Source organism: Sapajus apella, unplaced genomic scaffold (assembly GCF_009761245.1).
Source record: "Sapajus apella isolate SASKATOON/1434 unplaced genomic scaffold, GSC_monkey_1.0 scaffold21, whole genome shotgun sequence".
Lineage (NCBI taxonomy): Eukaryota > Metazoa > Chordata > Mammalia > Primates > Cebidae > Sapajus > Sapajus apella.
Genome location: NW_022436961.1, coordinates 1,820,124 through 1,838,471, shown reverse-complemented (window position 1 = coordinate 1,838,471; position 18,348 = coordinate 1,820,124). Strand labels below are relative to the sequence as shown.

General features: G+C 48.3%; 1 protein-coding gene across 2 annotated transcripts in view; it reads right to left on the bottom strand.

Moving 5' to 3' along the window:
• The window catches only part of PLAT (plasminogen activator, tissue type), a 32,580-nt gene extending 18,794 nt beyond the window's left edge, over positions 1-13,786 (bottom strand). The window contains exons 1-2 of one of the 2 annotated variants that reach the window (XM_032288082.1): positions 13,562-13,718; positions 12,697-12,744 (exon numbers count right to left, since the gene is read on the bottom strand). The gene's annotated coding sequence lies outside the window, so the exon portion shown is untranslated. Of the gene's footprint in view, positions 1-12,696; positions 12,745-13,561 lie in introns of both variants that reach the window. The other variant, XM_032288081.1, reaches the window with a different exon arrangement.
• Between the last annotated feature and the right edge of the window lie 4,562 nt (positions 13,787-18,348).

Sequence of the window (18,348 nt, the reverse complement as noted above, 5' to 3'; positions counted from 1 at the left end):
CAAGGTTTTTCTGTGTGTGTACAGAGACAAGGTTTCTGTGTGTGTGTATAGACAATGTTTCTGTGTGTGTGTGTGTGTGTGTGTGTGTGTGTAGAGGCAAGGTGTGTGTATGTACAGAGACAAGGTTTGTGTGTGCGTGTGTGTGTGTGTGTGTGTGTACGGAGACAAGGTTTCTGTGTGTGTATGTGTGTGTACAGAGACAAGGTTTCTGTGTGTGTGTGTGTGTGTGTGTGTGTGAGAGAGAGAAAGAGCGAGAGAGGGAGAGAGAGACAAGGTTTCTCTCTGTTGTCCAGGCTGGTCTCAAACTCCTGGGCTCAAGTGATTCTCACTCCTCAGCCTCCCAACATGCTGGGATTATAGGCGTGAGCCACCATGCCCAGCATTTTCCCTTCCTTTTTAAGACTGAATAGTATTCCACTGTGTGGATAGATCACATTTTGTTTATCTGTTCATCTGCCAATGCTTGGAGATAATTTTGCACAGAGATCCCTGTGGGCGGAAGGGCTAGACCATTTCTGAGACTTCTTGGCAGCCCAGAGACCACAGTGCCCTGGCTTGGTTTCCTGGAAGGGAATTCCTGCCCTGGGCTTGTCTAGATGGAGCCGCATTCATGTGCTCTTGGACTTCTGCAGCAGAAGCCGTGGGGATTTTATTGCCAGCACATTATAGAGCCAGCCTGCCTCAGACTGCCCCTGTTCCTCCACATAGGATGGAGCCTGCTCCCCTGCCTGAGGGTCTCCCCACAAAGCAGAGCCCCCCCCCCCCAGCCTCCACCCCTCCCCACTGCTCTGCCGGAACATCTGTCTCCTTTTTCATAGACTGCAGCAGATCCGGCAACTTGCATATTTTCAGGAAGGAGGGGAGGCATCTGGTGTTTGGTCGGAAGACTCAGATCTTCCTGGACCCCAGAGCTCGAGTTTCCATCTGCCTCTCCCAGGTCACCCTGCCCTCGGCAGCTCAAAGTAGGTTAGTCGGTCGGGTGTTATTTTGCGGTCTGGTGGCCTGCTCTTCCTTCATCCACAAGGATTAAAGCACGGCATTTCTTCCCCTGACTCATTTCCCTTCAGTCACAACAACTTCAGGTCCCACCTCCCCCTCCCCCAAGCTCCTAAGGCCCTGGCGGCTCAGGGGCTTCCAGGCCTTGCCTCTCTGCCTGGGTCTGGCTGGATCTTCGTCTCCAGCCTTTGCGTCCCCCGCAGTGCCCGAGGTCTCCCTGGATGAGCTTTTTGTGGGCCCCTTTCTCCGGGAGGAAGGAGCTGTGCCATTCACTGGCTCCACGCAGTTTCAGAAGACACCAGGAGTCCCGGGTGGAATCTTCTCGTCACGGGACTTACTCCAGATCTCCTCTTTATCAGCGTTCCTCAAATTTCCTGTTTCTCAAAACTTTCCAAAATTCCTCCTAAATTCCCCTTTTTAATTTTATCCCATTACTTAACCTTGTAAAAACAGCTCATCTGAAACTCCTTCCCCACTTCTCCCTGATGTTCATGTATTTCTAGGTTGCCCCACTCCTTACTCTTAGGCAAGCCCCCAGGATGGTGAGCGCTCCCACCTCACAGGAATTCTGAATGAAACAGCCAGTGAGTGAGTACAAGGAACTTGACCTTCATCCCCGTCCGCACCACCCAGCCCTCTTGACGGGCTCATGCATCCCAGCCTGCAATATCAGCTTGGTTGTTTTTTCCAGATGCCCACCAAGTTACTACTTGATTTTAAGAACTCAAAGTCTTCCTACATGGAATGCAATCCTAGATGGTGGGAAACTGCAGTGTGAAAAGTGCAGTATGGACACATCAGTGTTGCCCGAACATCCCCCTTTCTGGATAACCAGGGGTTGGGGGGAACCAGTGGAGGAGGGGCAGGACCTGGAGCTGGCCCACACACACCACCAGCTGCATCACACTCAACCCTTTTGCAACTAAACAATCTCAATAAGAGCTAAGGGAGCAGGAACATCTTTCTGTCTTTGTTCCTCAGCGAATTAGAGACTTGTCTCTTCTCTTCCTCTGCCCCCCTGGACCTTCCTGCACCTTGAGCTGATTCATTGCAAGCGAATCTCACCCCAGCAGGGCAATAGCTCTGTCCACATCATGCAGAGGCAATTGGAGCGGTGGGAAAGGCCTAGTGGGTAAGAGATGACAAAGAAATGAGTCATCCAGCCAGCAGAAAAACAGTGCAGTCTGAAAACAGAAAGAGAGAAGAGAGGGAGGAAAAATGTGTCCTGTTTTGCCTTCACTGAAGAAGAGGTGGGCGTCGAGGTCTGGCGGCAGTGCCAGGACGCAGAGCAGAGTGAAAGCCAAAACTCTAGACTCAGACCCAGGACTGCAGGGTGTGGCCAGGATGGACGTCGGGCCTCACCAAAGGGAGGTCCATGAGTGCTCGGGCAAGGCCGGGGAGAGAGGGTATTGGCAGAATGCATGGAAGAAGCCTTTAGAGGCTCGTTTTTATAAATACAAAGACTTATAATTTTGTTCTGTGTTATCTTCCTTTTGCTATATTTAGTAGTTTCTCATAATCATCAAAGAACTAAAAAAACTGGCAAAGAAGAAGAAGGAAGGAAGGGGGTAGGAAGGGAGGCACAGAAAAACAGAAAAGGAGAAAAAAAAAAGAAAGGAAGGCCCCAAGGTGGCTGACTTTTGCTGAGCTGGAATCTTGAATCGCTGTATGAGCGGAGAGGTGGAATGCTGGTCCCAGGACCCCAAGGCCTACCCTGTCAGGCCACCCTAGCACGCAGTTATTTTTGCAGATTTGCAAAAGGCACCCCCTCTGTTGGATGAAGTTCCGCAAGGCACGGCAGGTTGACAAAGAATCTGTACGAATTAGAAAAACAGGGTCTGTGGGTTGGCTGAGAGAGCGCAGGCTGGGTCTGAAGACCAGGCACCTGTGTGCCGGACACAGCGTGCGGATCTGTGCTTGGTTGGCCCTGTCTGCTTCCAAGCTGCGTGTGCGTCCCACAGAGCAGCTCTGATCTTCCTGGCTGGAAGCCATTTTTGGTCTGTTGACTGCAGCAACCAGAGTGACTCTGTTCCCTGGCCCTGCCAAACAACCTGTGAATGATGACTGTTCTCAGGGGAACATGGGAACAATAGTCTGGTAACCAGGGAGTGGGGTACCGTGCTGTAAGCGCAATTTCCTGGAAGGTAGACTGTTTCCCAGAGCTAAGGATGCGTGCCGTTTTGGCTGAGAACACCAGAAAGGTGGTGTTCATTTCTGTGGTGGCCACATGGGGGAATGATGGTCAGTGAGCACCAGTGAGTAACTGATCCTGGATTGGGCACAGCTCCTGGAAAGGTGGAGGTCAACTGGAGCAGGGACAGGGGAAAGTCGGTGGGGTGCTGTCTCAACGCCTTCCCCCTCTATCTTCCTCCTACTGGCTCCATCTTCCCTCCATAAAAACCAGCTCCCAGGAAACGAACTGCTCAACTCATTCACATAAGGTAAAAATGACTGAGCAAAACTTAATGTGCTGTCCTTCCCCGAAAACATCTATATTTTGTGACATAAAATCTGCTGCCAGCAATGCAGAACCAAGTGGCTGGATGCTCCAAGGTTGCCTCTGGGGCTGACATCTTGTGGTTTCTGTTTTGTTGTGAGAACATGTGATATAGGGAGTGCGCACACGCGGTGTAAACTGGGAAACTCCTACAAATGGTGCTGTAGTTCTATTGTTTCGATTATACAGGAAAATGAGGCTGCATGTGGTGGTTCATGCCTATAACCCCAGCACTTTGGGAGGCCAGAGTGGGAGGATCACTTGAGCCCAGCAGTTCGAGACCAGCCTGGGCAACATAGTGAGACTCTGTCTCTATTTATTTTAATATAAAAACAGATTATATGGCCAGGCGTGGTGGCTCACGCCTATAATTCCAGCATTTTGGGAGGTCATGGCGGGTGGATCACTTGTGGTCAGGAGTTTGAAACAAACCTAGCCAATATGGTGAAACCCCATCTCTACTAAGAAAACAAAAAAATTAGCCAGGCATGGTGGCAGGTGCCTGTAATCCTAGCTACTTGGGAGGCTGAGGCAAGGGAATCGCTTGAACCCAGGAGGTGAAGGTTGCAGCGAGCTGAGATTGTGCCACTACACTCCAACCTGGACAACAGAGTGGGACTTTGTAAAAAAAAAAAAAATTATATAGAAAAGTGACTTGCAGGCCAGGCGCAGTGGCTCACACCTGTAATCCCAGCACCTAGGGAGGCCAAGGCAGGCAGATCACGAGATCAAGAAGTAGAGGCCATCCTGGCCAACATGGCGAAACCCCATCTCTACTAAAAATATTTTTTAAAATAAAAATTAGCTGAGCGTGGTGGTGTGCACCTGTAGTCCCAGCTACTCTGGAGTCTGAAGCAGGAGAATCACTTGAACCTGGGAGGCAGAGGTTGCAGTGATCCCAGATCACCCCACTACACTCCAACCTGGTGACAGAGTGAGACTCTGTCTCAAAAAGAAAAGAAAAAAGAAAAAAAGAAAAGGAGACTTGCAATAAAGGAACAGTACACATGTAGTCAATCAATCAAATTGCAAACAGTGCAATTGCTTCAGATGTTAATGAACTGAAGAATTATAGTCTGTACTCTTGCCAGCAAGAAGAAGGCAGAAACATCAGCAAGCTAGTGGAGGAGGGAAATTCCAAGGGAAAAGCAAAAGTAAATTGATACTATTATCAAATGTTGCACCATGTACAAGGTCTGCTACATTCATCTTTGGTCAAGATTCTTAGGTTATTGTTGCTTTGCAAAAGGTCTAGAAATCAGAGCAAGAGAGTCAGTCTCCAAGAGTACCAATACCCTAAAATGACTCATGGGTTTAAAGCAAACAACACACTCTCCACCGCCACCCCCACCACAACCACCATAGCCTGGATGGATGCCAACAATTAATAAACGGCCACGATTCCTTGGACCAGCAAAGGCAAGTTTCTAGAGCAGGGCGAGAGCCGAGCTGAGATGTTGGGAAAGGAACTAGCCTCTCAAGGGCGGCAGGCTCCCACGAAAGCACACCTTTGTTCCGGATAGAAGCTTCGAGCCTGGTAGCTCTCATCCCACTTCTCCAGGCCCTTCTTATTACAGAGGCTATGACCTCAAAAGAAAAACCACTTTCAAAAACTACCATCACATAAGTAATTCTCACATTTTCAAAAAGGTGATTTTCCCTCTCTTAACAGAACTGTTTATAACTAGGGGAGAAGAAACTGTTTCTTATCTAATATCTCCAATTCCAATAAGGTAAAGAGAATAGAGTCCTCTCAGAGCTGAGTGTGGTGGTTTGTATCTGTAGTCCTAGCTGCTCAGGAGGCTGAGGCAGGAGGATCACTTGAGGCGAGGCGTTCAAGACCAGCCTAGGCAACATAGCAAGACCCCAGGTCTTAAAAAAAAAAAAAAAAAGAAAAATAGAATATTTTCCTGGCACACCCTGCCCCCACCCATCAGAGCAGAATTTTCTCCAAAGCATCTTCCAAATGTAGTAATATGGCCTGTGTCTAAGCTATATGGAATTAAACTCAGAAAAAACTACAGCAGGCATGTGCAGCTGTCACCCCCTCGATGCCCTACCCTCGGCCCAGTAATCCTGGTTATTTGGAGGAGTGGGGAATGTTGGTTGTGGGTCTAGGAAAACAGAAGGCTATCCTGCCTCCTCCCACAATCAAAACAGAAGAAACCCTGTCCTAATAAACTTAGATCCTTCTGAAGCAAACACAAGGTCCACCTGGTGAAAACTAAATCAGTGCAATAAAATGTTAACCACAAAGTCTGCATCTAAACAAGCCCTGAGATTTTAAGTGAATCTAAATGGATGTCGTATTCGGTGATGAAGGTCATTCGTTCCTCATGTTCCTTCCACTCCCTAAAGCAAACATCATCACAAGGTAATTAAACACGCAATGATTTGATATTTCTCCAGCCTATCTCCACATTTCAACATGCTTGAATTAGGAAATACTGATCAGAAACTTTCATCGTATCATTACATGACTTGACCTGCATTTTACTGGCCTTACGTGAAACTGACATTATAGTTGCATGAGAAACGTACACGGATTAACGTCACTCACTCAACAGGCATTTGAGCAGCTTCCACCTTTCCAGGCACAGAGTTTACAAAACGCTTTCATGTCCATTAAGTCATTGAGGCAATATTATTCCCTCGTTTTTACATTGAGGCAATATTATTACCTCTCTCTCATTGAGAGAACTGGACTTCAAAAAAGTTTCAGGGGCCAAGAGCATGTCCATAATCCCAACACTTTAGGAGGCAAAGAGGGTGGATTATTTGAGCACAGGAGTTCAAGACCAGCCTTGGCAGCATAGGGAGGTGCTGTCTGTTAAAAAAAAAATACAAAAATTTGCGAGGTGTCGTGGCTCATGTCTGTAATCCCAACACTTTGGGAGGCCGAGGAGGGTGGGTAGCTTGATCCCAGGAGTTTGAGACCTGCCTGGGCAACATGGCAAAACCCTGTCTCTATGAAAAATACAAAAACTTAGCTGATCATGGTGGTGCATGCCTATAGTCCCAGCTACTCAGGAGGCTGAGGTGGGAGGATGGCCTGAGCCTGGGAGTTTGAGGCTGCAGTGAGCTATGATCATAGCACTGCTCTCCAGCTTGTGCGACAGAGCGAGACCCTGTCTCACAAATAAAAGTATAAGGGTCGTGCTGTACAGTGACACACCCTGTGAGAGCTGGCATCAGGACTCGAGCCCAGGAGACACAATTCTCTTACCCCAAACCTGACACTCTTTCCTCTACTCCTCACTGTCTGTGTGACACCTGACTGTAACTTTTTGAGGAGGAGGGTCACTCTGTTACCCAGGCTGGAGTGCAATGGCATGATCTCAGCTCACTGCAACCTCTGACTCCTGGGTTCAAGCGATTCTCCTGCCTCAGACTCCAGAGTAGCTTGGATTACCAGTGTGTGCCACCACGCCCGGCTAATTTTTGCATTTTTAGTAGAGACAGGGTTTCGGGGTTTTGCCATGCTGGTCAGGTTGGTCTTGAACTCCCAACCTCAGGTGATCTGCCCGCCTTGGCCTCCCAAAGTGCTGGGATTACAGGCATGAGCCACTGCACCCGGCCTCGGTCATAACATTCTTAATGTGTTCCATGTGTTACACAACAGCAGAATGCCATACAGAAGGGGCATGGTCACTGGATTCTTAACCTGGAAACCTAACTGCATTTACAGCACAGGTCCTGTGTGGGCAACTCACTCTCTCTGAGCCTCAGTTTCCTGGTTTTTCTCATGAGCTAATCATTTTCATCTTGCTGAATTGTAAGGTAACTGGAGAACACCTGGTTTGTGGCAGGAGCAACCTGCACCTACTGTCATGAAACTCCTTCCGCAACTAGAGCTCCGAGGCTTTCCAGCTTCTCCCTGGAACAACTTGAAGCTGCCGACGTGGAAGAGACACCACGCTCCGTGGGGTCCTCATAGATCCCTGTTAATACTGAATCCTGCTTCCTAGATCATCTGCCACCTGTGTTAGCCTATAACCAATTCTCTGCAATTGATGGAGAATTTTGTGCCTTCATCTATGTTCGTAGAACAGTATCAATAAGAGCCATTATTTCCTTAATACAGGGTGGTGCCTTTAATCTGTTTTTTAATCTGTTTTTTTATTTGCCTTTCTCATACCATGCACACAGAGGCCCCTGTGGACTCCCAGCAGAAACCGGAACTAGCGGCTGAGACAGCTGGGACATCAGGCCATCTCTGTTGATAAGGCCCATCTGACCAGGCCACACCATGAAAGTCACAGGCATCATGTGAGAAAAATAAGGAAATTGAAGCTTCCCCCAAAAAATCCTTCCCTTTCTCTCAGATGCCCAGGTGGTAGACACTGGCTCTTGCTACAACAAGACAAAATAGAACAAGTTTCTCTTTTTGGTGAACATGACAGAATGAGAACAGCAAGCAGAAATCAAGCTGACCAGTAGTCTCTCTTATTTATTTATTTATTTAGAGGTGGGGTATCTTTCTGTCACCCAGGCTGGAGGGCAGTGGCGTGATCACAGCTCACTGCAGTCTCAACCTCCCTGGCTCAAGAGATCCTCCCACCTCAGCTTCCCAAGTAGCTGGGACTACAGGTGCATGCCACCATATCTGGCTACTTTTTTTTTTTTTTCATTTTTTGTAGAAACAGAGTCTGGCTATGTTGACCAGGCTGGTCTCAAACTCCTTGGCCCAAGCAACCTGCCCACCTCGGCCTCCCAAGTACTGGGATTACAGGCAGGAGCTGTGCACCTGGCCTCTGTTAGCTCATCCATGCTGGGTTACCTGGTTTAGCAGTCCCCTCGCCCCAGTCCCCATCCCCTGCCTTCTGGAGACTCAGCTGGGGGCTGGAGAAGTTGCAGGGGTGTCCTCCTCCATTGCCTACCAGACCCCTATCCCCCAGGCCTCAAGCACCCACACGAGCTGCTTCCCTCTTAGGCATTCACAGACCATGATCAACCCGTGCCATCTATTGACCATCAGTGTGAACAGGGCACCAAGCGTGCCCTGGCACAGGCTCTGGCGATGCAAAGACACAGCTCTTATCCTCAAAGAGCTCATAGTTAGGAAGGGGCCCGATGAATGACTAGATACTACGGGTCCAGCAGAGCAGCGCCGTGCCAAGCAGCGGGGTGGGGGTGGGGTGGGCTTGGAGGGGAATGCGGAGGAGGATGTCCATCCCAGGCTTGTTGAGGTGGGTGTGGTCAGGCAGGATTTCTAGAATGCATAACACAGAAGCTGTTCCAGGAACACACGAAGAAGTTAGGCAGACACTGAAGGGGTCCGCTCCAGACACAGCACATCCCCACAGCTTGGGCCTGGGCCACAGCAAGCACAGAACCCCCTACCCATCAGCACAGCCCCGACAGCAGGCAAAGGGGAGAGTCAACTTGGGGCTCTCCCTCCAGGGTGTCCTAGGAGGACATGTGCTTGGAATCTCTGATCATTCTAAGGATTTAGGGGCCTTTGGAGGAATCCAGTATGGATTCTCTAATGCCTAGCTCTATGTTAATGGAATATTTGTGACTACATAATAAATAGAAAAGGCTCTCAATACACAGGTCTCCTGGTATCCGGGTTCTGCCTAGCCCGGAAGTAATCACTTCAGAGGCTCCAGGTGGAATCAGATCTTCTGATCAATCCTCAAAAAACCTTCCCCAACCCACCAGTGTGTGTGTTTGGAGCACAGCGCCATCACCTGTGTGCATCGGCTGGGTCTGTTGGCTGAGTCGCTGCTGGGTCTTGGCCATCGGCATGTGTAATTCACAGCCATGCAGCTGCTGCAGACACCCAGTCGTGTAGCTCGCATGGGAAGAGCTGGCTAGCATTTCCTGGCAGTCATAATCAGCACCACCACTCCAGCAAAGTCGAGTTCAAAAATGTTTCTAAAACACCTGCTGTGTGCCTAGAACCTGTTTCATCTTCACTCTGTTACAGGTGTTATTTTTTGGTGGATCAAGAATTGTGTTTATCTTTCCCTCTATCCCATTCTACAAAAGTTTCCCAAGTGGGATAAATATAAAATTCTTTTGAATATAAAATTTGCAAAATATCACTAAGAGGGGCTGGGCGCAGTGGCTGTTGCCTGTAATCCCAGCACTTTGTAAGGCCATGACAAGAGGGCTGCTTGAGACCAGGAGTTTGAGACCAGCCTGAGCAACATAGCAAGACCCCCCTTCTACAAAAAATTTTTTTAATTAGCTGGATGTGGCAGCACGAGCCTGTAGTCCTAGCTACTTGGGAGGCTGAGGTAGAGGATCACTTGAGCCCAGGAGTTTGAAGGTTCACTGAGCTATGATCACACTGCTGCACTCCAGCCTGGGTGACAGAGTGAGACCTTGTCTCTAAAAAATACACACACAAACACACACAGACACACACAGACACACACACACACACACACACACACAACATATTGCTAAGAGAATGTGCTGTCTCAGGCATGGTGGCTCACATCTGTAATCCCAGCACTTTGGAAGGCCGAGGCAGGTGGATCACGAGGGTAGGAGTTCAAGACCAGCGTGACCAACATGGTGAAACCCTGTCTCTACTAAAAAATACAAAAATTAGCCAGGCGTGGTGGCACACTCCTGTAATCCCAGCTACTTAGGAGGCTGAGACAGGAGAATCGCGTGAACCTGGGAGGCAGAGGTTGCAGTGAGCAGAGATCACACCACTGCACTTCAGCCTGGGTGACAGAGCGAGACTGTCTCAAATAAATAAATAAAAAAGGAAAACTCAACATTTCAACAAAAACCTAAAATTTTCCTCAACACCAGATACTCAGTATCTCAGAGAAGTACATGGATTTTGAATTCCAAAGGGAGCTACATTCACTACGATTGTTTTATCAACCACGTTGCCCTCTCAGCCGTAGGACTGAAAATAACCTTTACATACTCTGGAAGCTTTAGAAGTCCTGAAGCCAACACTACTCCTTCCAAATGGAGGAACCCAGCAAAAGTCCCCCTTAAGCTGCTGTAAAACCCCTTCACCAAAAAACCCTCCTGTTGGCAGACCAGTAATAGCCTCATCCGAGCTACACAGTAACTTCCCAAATGGGGTATAATCCCGGCTACTCATTTACCAGAAAAAGAGAAAAGCCCTAGATGGTAATAATGGCTTCAAATGACACTACCAAGGTGTGAAAGGGAAATCTTGAGACCCTCAAATCACTAGGCCAAAGGGAAAAGCCAAGCTAGGAACCGCATGGGCAAACCTGCCTCCCATTTTATTCCTACATAGGCAGCTTCAGAGATAAAAAGCTACTTACCTCCCTCACAATTTACCCACAAGGAAATTCTTTGTGGGCTTCAAGTTCTTTACCCTAAAACAGTTCTGCTGAAGTTCACCTGGCAATGCAAATGAATACAGGACTAGGTACAGGACAAAGGACAGAACTCAAGTCATCCCTCCGCTCACCTGAGACAAATGCATATCTGATTGCTTCCTCTGCCCTATTGTTTTTTTTTTTTTTTTTGAGACGGAGTTTCGCTCTTGTTACCCAGGCTGGAGTGCAATGGCGCGATCTCGGCTCACCACAACCTCCGTCTCCTGGGTTCAGGCAATTCTCCTGCCTCAGCCTCCTGAGTAGCTGGGATTACAGGCATGCACCACCATGCCCAGCTCATTTTTTGTATTTTTAGTAGAGACGGGGTTTCACCATGTTGACCAGGATGGTCTCGATCTCTTGACCTCGTGATCCACCCGCCTCGGCCTCCCAAAGTGCTGGGATTACAGGCTTGAGCCACCGCGCCCGGCTGCCCTATTGTTTTTGTAAAAATGTAGATTCAGGTTGAGCATGGTGGTTCACGCATGTAATCCCAGCACTTTGGAGGGCTGAGGTGGGTGGATGACCTGAGGTTAGGAGTTCAAGACTAGTCTGGCCGACATGGTGAAACCCTGTCTCTACTAAAAATACAAAAATTATCCAGACGTGGTGTCGGGTGCCGGTAATCCCAACTACACCGGAGGCTGAGGCAGGAGAATCACTTGAACCTGGAAGGTGGAGGTGGCAGTGAGCGGGATCTGGGCAACAAGAGTGAAACTTCATCTCAAAAAAAGAAAAAACAAAAAAAGTAGATTCACTGAGCCGACTAAGGCACAAGTGACTCTTCCTCTGCCCCGCTCTCACATGTAAATTGTGTATTCAGTGAAAGGCTGACAAAGACTCGAAAGAATGCAGCCTTTTGCCTCTTACCTACCTGTGACCTGGAAGTCCCTGTAGCATTGCCCTGCCTTTCCCGACCCAGCTAGTGCACATCTTACACACATTGTCTGATGTCTCATGTCTCCCAAGCCGTACCTTGGCCACCTTGAGCACAGGTCCTCAGGACCTCTGGAGTCTATGTTACAGATATTTCCCTAACATTGGCAAAATAAACTTTCTAAATTGACAGGCCTGTCTCAGATACTTTTGGGTTCACAAAGAAGTGCCTGGGCTGCTTGCGGGAATCCTTTGAAATCTACTGACCACTGGCTCTGCTCAGCCACATGTCAGGCCCTGGGGGGAATCAAAGCCTCAGTGAATTCACAGACCGACAAAGGGGAACAGCTATTCCCAGCTACTCCCCAGCTGCCTGGCCTGGCCCAGGCCTGTGACGAAGCAGGGGGAGCCACAGACGCAGGGAGAATCCAACACGAGGCATCGTGCAATAAACTGAGCTGGTCTTGGAGAGTCAGGCAGAGAAGGGGCACTTTGGAGAGAGGGCAGCTTTCACCTGCTCCTGAGATTTTGATCTGGGGCTTTATCATTTGATCCAGAGGTTGGAGGCTGGCGTCTCTGAGAACATTTGAGGTGGAATAAATGGATGGGCAGGACGGAGCTATTCATATCTCAATACTCACCGTGTCCCTGCCGGTGCCAGAGTCCGACTCTGCCTGCACAAGAAGCACTCACCCAGCAGCTCATGCTTTGATTGATTTGATTGTTATGGATTGATTCTAGATCCCAGAGAGAGCGTTCCTGCCACAGCAAGAACTGCTAGGAAGTCACCTTTGAGGGAACTCCACCTGACAATGGTATTTTCAGGACTGCTTCCTGGGATTGCAATGCGCACACACACACAAACACACACACACACACACACACAGAGGACATTTTTTCTGTCATCAAGTAGCTATGGGAGACCACCATATTATTCCCAATTGGCCACCAAATGCATCCTTATTACCACACTTCTTTGAGCTTCAGTTTGTCATTAGTTACCTGGGACCTCGGCGTGTTTTCTTCTTTCCTCCCTCCCTTTCTCCCTCCCTGTGAGGTTAAGAAAATAATAACAGTGAAAATCTAGAGAGTCCACAGGCTTCCTGCAGAGTGCTTTAGGAATAAAAGACATTGATGTTAGTTTTTTCCCCTGCGATTGAAACGGCCTTTAAGGAGGACTGTGCACTTGACAGAGGCACCCTGGGCAAAAAGCCAGAGCGCCAAACTGACCTGTGGAGACTTGCGGGGGAAGCGCCCGGGGAGGAGATCAGAGGCATTTCTCTACGGGATAATGTGGGACGTGAAAGTCACCTGCCTCTCTCTCCCAGCACCTAGCAAATCATGCCCTGGAAGTAAGGCCCCCTCTGCCCCATCCACAGCCTCAGTTCCTTCCTGGGGGTTTATTGGAGGAGGGAGTTAACTGGGGGACCCCAGAGGGCCCTCCTGGCTGTCACAACCACGTGTCCAGTGACACATGGTTTGTCCAGAGCAACCCAAAGCCAGTTCTGAATTTTCCCTGCATTGCCTGCTTGTCTTGAGGTGCTTCTGTAGCCTATTTGGGGCATTTCTGTATGTCCTTTTCACTTTCCCTTTTACTCTGCCAGCAGAGGCTTCTCCAAGGAACGCATCCCCCCTAGTCTTCCTTCGCCCGACTCCCTCTCCTCTCCAAAACACTCCAGCCTATCCCAGTCACATGCAAATGCAAACAGACATCTCTCCTCTGGAGTGGATTCTAGCGTATCCTCTAGTTGCCTGAATTACAAAGTTGGTCCCTTCGTTAAAGCATTCCTTCACCGGCTCTGCTTCCCGGAAAGACTTTTAAGAGACAGAAGAGGAGACAGACCCCAGGCGCAGAAACTCGACCTACCGCGACTTGCTCCTTGCTTTGCTCGAAGAGGTTTTCTCTCCAGCCCTGGACTCCCGTAGGATCGCAGCTCTGAGCTCCCTGAACAGCTCCGGCCTCCTTTAAGTTCCCAGGCAGGGGGTGGGTCGCTGGCCCCGGCTGGGCGGGTTTCTGTGCGGCAGGAGGATGCCCCGTGGACAGGCCCATGAGGGAGCTGGGGCGGAGCCTGTTTTTATAAAGCAGGGGAGGAAGTTAGCACAGTCCATCCTGGCTTCGGGCCAGGCTGATTATTCACAGCCCTGATGTCATCGAATCGCAGGAATTTGGGAGTCAGATGGGACCTTAAGAATCATCTTCCTTTAAAATCCTGATGTCCAAGGCTTAAAGGGACTCTCAGGACCCTGTGATGACAAAAAGTGTTTATAATTCTAAAGGCACCAGATAGGGCTGAGAGTGCGGTGTCTTCTTGAATCTGTGGCTGTAGCTCTGGCCTCTCAGGATATGAGAGGCTAAAAGGACTGAAGGATGCCCCAGGATTGGAACACTGGTGGCGGGAGTGCAGGGGGTTAGCCACAGAGAGGGCAGACCAGCCTGGCTCACCTGCGGTGGGAGGCGCCCCCAGGGGGATTTACTCCAGTAGGTATCTCGGACCCAGCTCTGTAATTTTAGGGAGAATCATTTCTCTTCTCTGTAAAGTGCAGGGCTACAGTAGGTGGCCTGCGGGGACTTTCCGGCTCCAGCATCCCCAGAGTGGGCCCAGGAAATACACACAGAGCCCGGGGGGCCAACATGCCTGAAATTCCATCAAAGCCATCAGCCTTTAAGCCCATGGAAGCCTTTCAGTGTTTCCTTTTAAAATGCCCCTGGAAATAGACAAGCCATTTCCCTTGCTGACACCTTTTCAGATGACTGAGAAATAAAAGCCCTGTGGAGTGGGGAAAGTCTAGGTTTAAATCCGGCTGTGCCAGTAACTGGGGTATGACCTCAGTCAGGGTTTTCAACTATGCTGATCTCTGGCTTTTGCATCTGCAGGTCATGTGGGGATCAGAGAGAAGCCACACGTCAGGTCCCTGGCACGTCACGGGGCTCAGCAGGAGCATCTATCGTCATTGCTTCATGTCTGGCTGAGATCAGACCTTGTAAAAATGAGAAAAAGAAAGAATGCAGGAGGCGGGGAGCAGTGGCTCACACCTGTAATCCCAGCACTTTGGGAGGCCAAGACGGGTGGATCACAAGGCCCAGAAATTGAGACTATCCTGGTTAACATGGTGAAACCTGATCTCTACTAAAAATGCAAATACAAAAAAAATTAGCCGGGCATGGTGGCATGCCCCTGTAGTGCCAGTTACTTGGGAGGCTGAGGCAGGAGAATCGCTGGAACACGGGAGGTAGAGTTGCAGTGAGCCGAGATTGGGCCACTGCACTCCAGCCTGGGCCACAGAGTGAAACTCCATCAAAAATGAAAGAAAAGAAAAGAAAAGAAAACAAAGATGAAAGAAAGAAAGAAAGAAAGAAAGAAAGAAAAAGAAAGAGAGGCAGAGAAAGAAAGAAAAGGAAAGGAAGAATGCAGTGAGAGGAGAGAAGAGAAGGTTGGCAGAGGAAATTGTGGGATGACCAACTATTCAGGAGAGGCCAGATTTCATACATTCTGATCCTAAATATACTCATATTTGTCAAGCCATGAGTGCTGAGTTTGAAGTTGAAAGGCACCTAAGTCAAACTGCTTTTCCACATTTGTATCAAGCTAGAGCCCTGCTGATGGTCATTGTAGAAAAGGACCACTGTGGATGGGTCGCATGCTGAGCACAAGAGGTAGACTTCCCAAGAGCGACGGCAGCTGTGGGCCTGTCTGGTGGGCGTGGGGCTGCTTTCCTGTAATGTGGTCTAAGATAGTGAGGATAGAGGTTTTTTTGGGGGTAGGGCATTGTGGTTGAGCAGGGCGGGCTGGTCATGAGGACTCATCTGAAGTCTTGAGGGATGGTTTTCCACTGAGTGGTCATACTTAAATCCTGGATCCTGTACAACCTCTATGGAAAACAACATGGAGATTTCTCAAATAACTAAAAATAGAACATCCATTTGACCCAGCAATCCCACTACTGAGTATCTATTCAAAGAAAAAGAAATCATTACATCAAAAAGACACCTACACTCACACATTTATCACACACAATTTGTAATAGCAAAGGTACAGAATCAACCTAAGTATCCATCAATGGAGGACTGGATAAAGAAAATGCACATATACACCAAGGAATACGACAAAACCATAAAAAACAATGAAATCTGTCTTATGCAGCAACATGGATGAAACCGGAGGCCATTATCCTAACTGAAATAACTCAGAAACAGAAAGTGAACAACCATGTGCACTCACTTATAAATAGGGGCTAAACAATGGGAGACTGAGAGGAGAGGGTTTGCAGATCTTTAGTGGGGGCCCCAAGCTTTGCTGAAATATACACAAATGACTGAGACGCAGTAATACTCTGCAGCCCTAGAAACTGGGGCCTCTGTGTTCCTTCTGAATGTGCGATCAGTTTCCCTCGGTCTGGGGAAGCCTGAGAATGCAGAAGTAGGCATGGGCAGGCTGATACTGTGACAATGGGAACAGTCAAGGGATCACTTGGAGGAAAAGAAAAGAACAGGAAAAAAAAAAAAGGAAAATAAATCTTGGTGACCTCACATCCTGGGAACATTGCATCAAAGCGCTTTATTTTCAAAAAAGAGAAATAAAAGCCAGGCCTAGATAACACGGAGACAAAGCGGGCACAGAAAAACTGACGGAGAATTGCTGCAGGGCTTTTCCCAGCCTGGCTGTTTCTGCAGGGGGTGCCTCCACAGAATGCATGAGTAATGGGGGCAGTGGGGCAGAGAACAGGTGTCGCTCCGACCTTTCTCACTGGGGCAGGTGGCAGGATGTGCATTCAAACGAGAGCCATGCTGAGACTCTGCTCAGCTGGGTGAGAAATGATGTGATGTCTCTGGAAACTCAGGGAAAAGAAAAGCAGGCAAGAAACTTATGACAAGGTGGTTTTGGACCAGAAGGCAGGCATTTTGTGACCAAACTAAGAAGGTTTAATTTTGGTAGCCACCTGGTTTTGCAGGGAATGGGGTAAATTCATGAATGATCTGAAATCGATGTTACTGTTGCACGCCTTGTCTAGGTCTCCATCAAGACCGGCCATCCCCAACTCCGGGGCCACGGACTTGTATCCATCCATGGCCTGTTAGGAACCAGGCTGCACAGTAGGAGGTGAGTGGCTGGGGAGCCAGCGAAGCTTCGTCTGTGTTTGCAGCCACTCCCCATCGCTGGCATCGCTGCCTGAGCTGCGCCTCCTGTCAGATCAGCAGCAGCACTACATTCTCACAGGAGCACAAACCCTATTGTGAACTGCACATGTGAGGGATTCAAGTTGTGTGTGTGCTCCTTATGAGAATCTAATACCTGATGATCTGTCACTGTCTTCCATCACCCCCAGATGGGACCATCTAGTTGCAAGAAAACAAGCTCAGGGCTCCATTGATTCTACATTATGTTGACCGGTTCCATTATTCATTACATATTACAACGTAGTAGTAATCAAGTGCACAGTAAATGTAATCCTCTTGAATCATCCTGAAAGTGCCTCCCCTGCCCCTGTCGGTGGAAAAACTGTCTTCTACAAAACTGGTCCTTGGTGCCAAAAAGATTGAAGACTGCTGATCTAGACTAGAATCCCATGCTAGTAACAGCACCAGTTGTGTGAATTCCACACAAACGAGAAACATCAAAACAGGACAAGCTGAAGGCATGGGAAGAACCCTTACAAATGCTTATTCTTGTTAAGAGCTGCTCACCAAACTGTAGGAGGAAGTCTTTATTCTTGCAACTCTTTGGTAACTCTGAAATTATTTCAAAATATTAAGTTAAAAATTGAATTATTCTCTTGGAGCAGTAATTATTTTGAATATTTAACCCACTGAAATGCATTTTTTAAACCCTCTACAAGATAGTGATGGGTCCTCAACATTGTTTTGACTATCTAAAAACTGAAAATAGATGCCAAGAAATTGGGCCTAGTAGACTAGGACATGTTATAATAGGCAATATTGTATAGCCGTTGTGATGACTAGTAACATAATTATCCCGACATATCAAAATCAATCACAAACTTGCTTGCTCAAAAGAAGAAGAAAATAAATTTGTGCTGAGCTGTGATATAAATAATGCAGGCACAGTGGCTCACACCTGTAATCCCAGCACTTTGGGAGGCCGAGGCAGGCGGATCACTTGAAGCCAAGAGTTTAAGACCAGCCTGGCCAACGTGGTGAAACCCCGTCTCTATTAAAAGTACAAAAATTAGCCGGGTGTGGTGGCGGGCACCTGTAATCCCAGCTACTCGGGAAGCTGAGGCAGGAGGATTGCTTGAACCTGGGAGGTGGAGGTTGCAGTGAGCCAAGATTGCGTGACAAGAGTAAGACTCCATCTCAAATAATAATAATAATAACGTAAACACGACATAGATGTATGGATAGAGATTAAAAGAGAAAATTAAGTGTTGGAGTACTGTCATTATTGGTGAATTGTTTTTCAGTTCCTTTTGCAATGCTTCTAAATGGCTTTCATAAAAGTAGACGTGCTGGCTCCACGCTGGATGTGAGCGAGTCTGGGTGTGCCCAGCCCAGCACTCTCTCTCTGGCACTGGAAGGGTCTGGTTGTTCATAGGAGCATGTCGGAAGAATAGGAATTTTCCTTAATAAACTATGATGGAGTATCCATGAGTTTATTCAAATTGTTTTGAACACATCTCATTTTCAATCAATTCCTT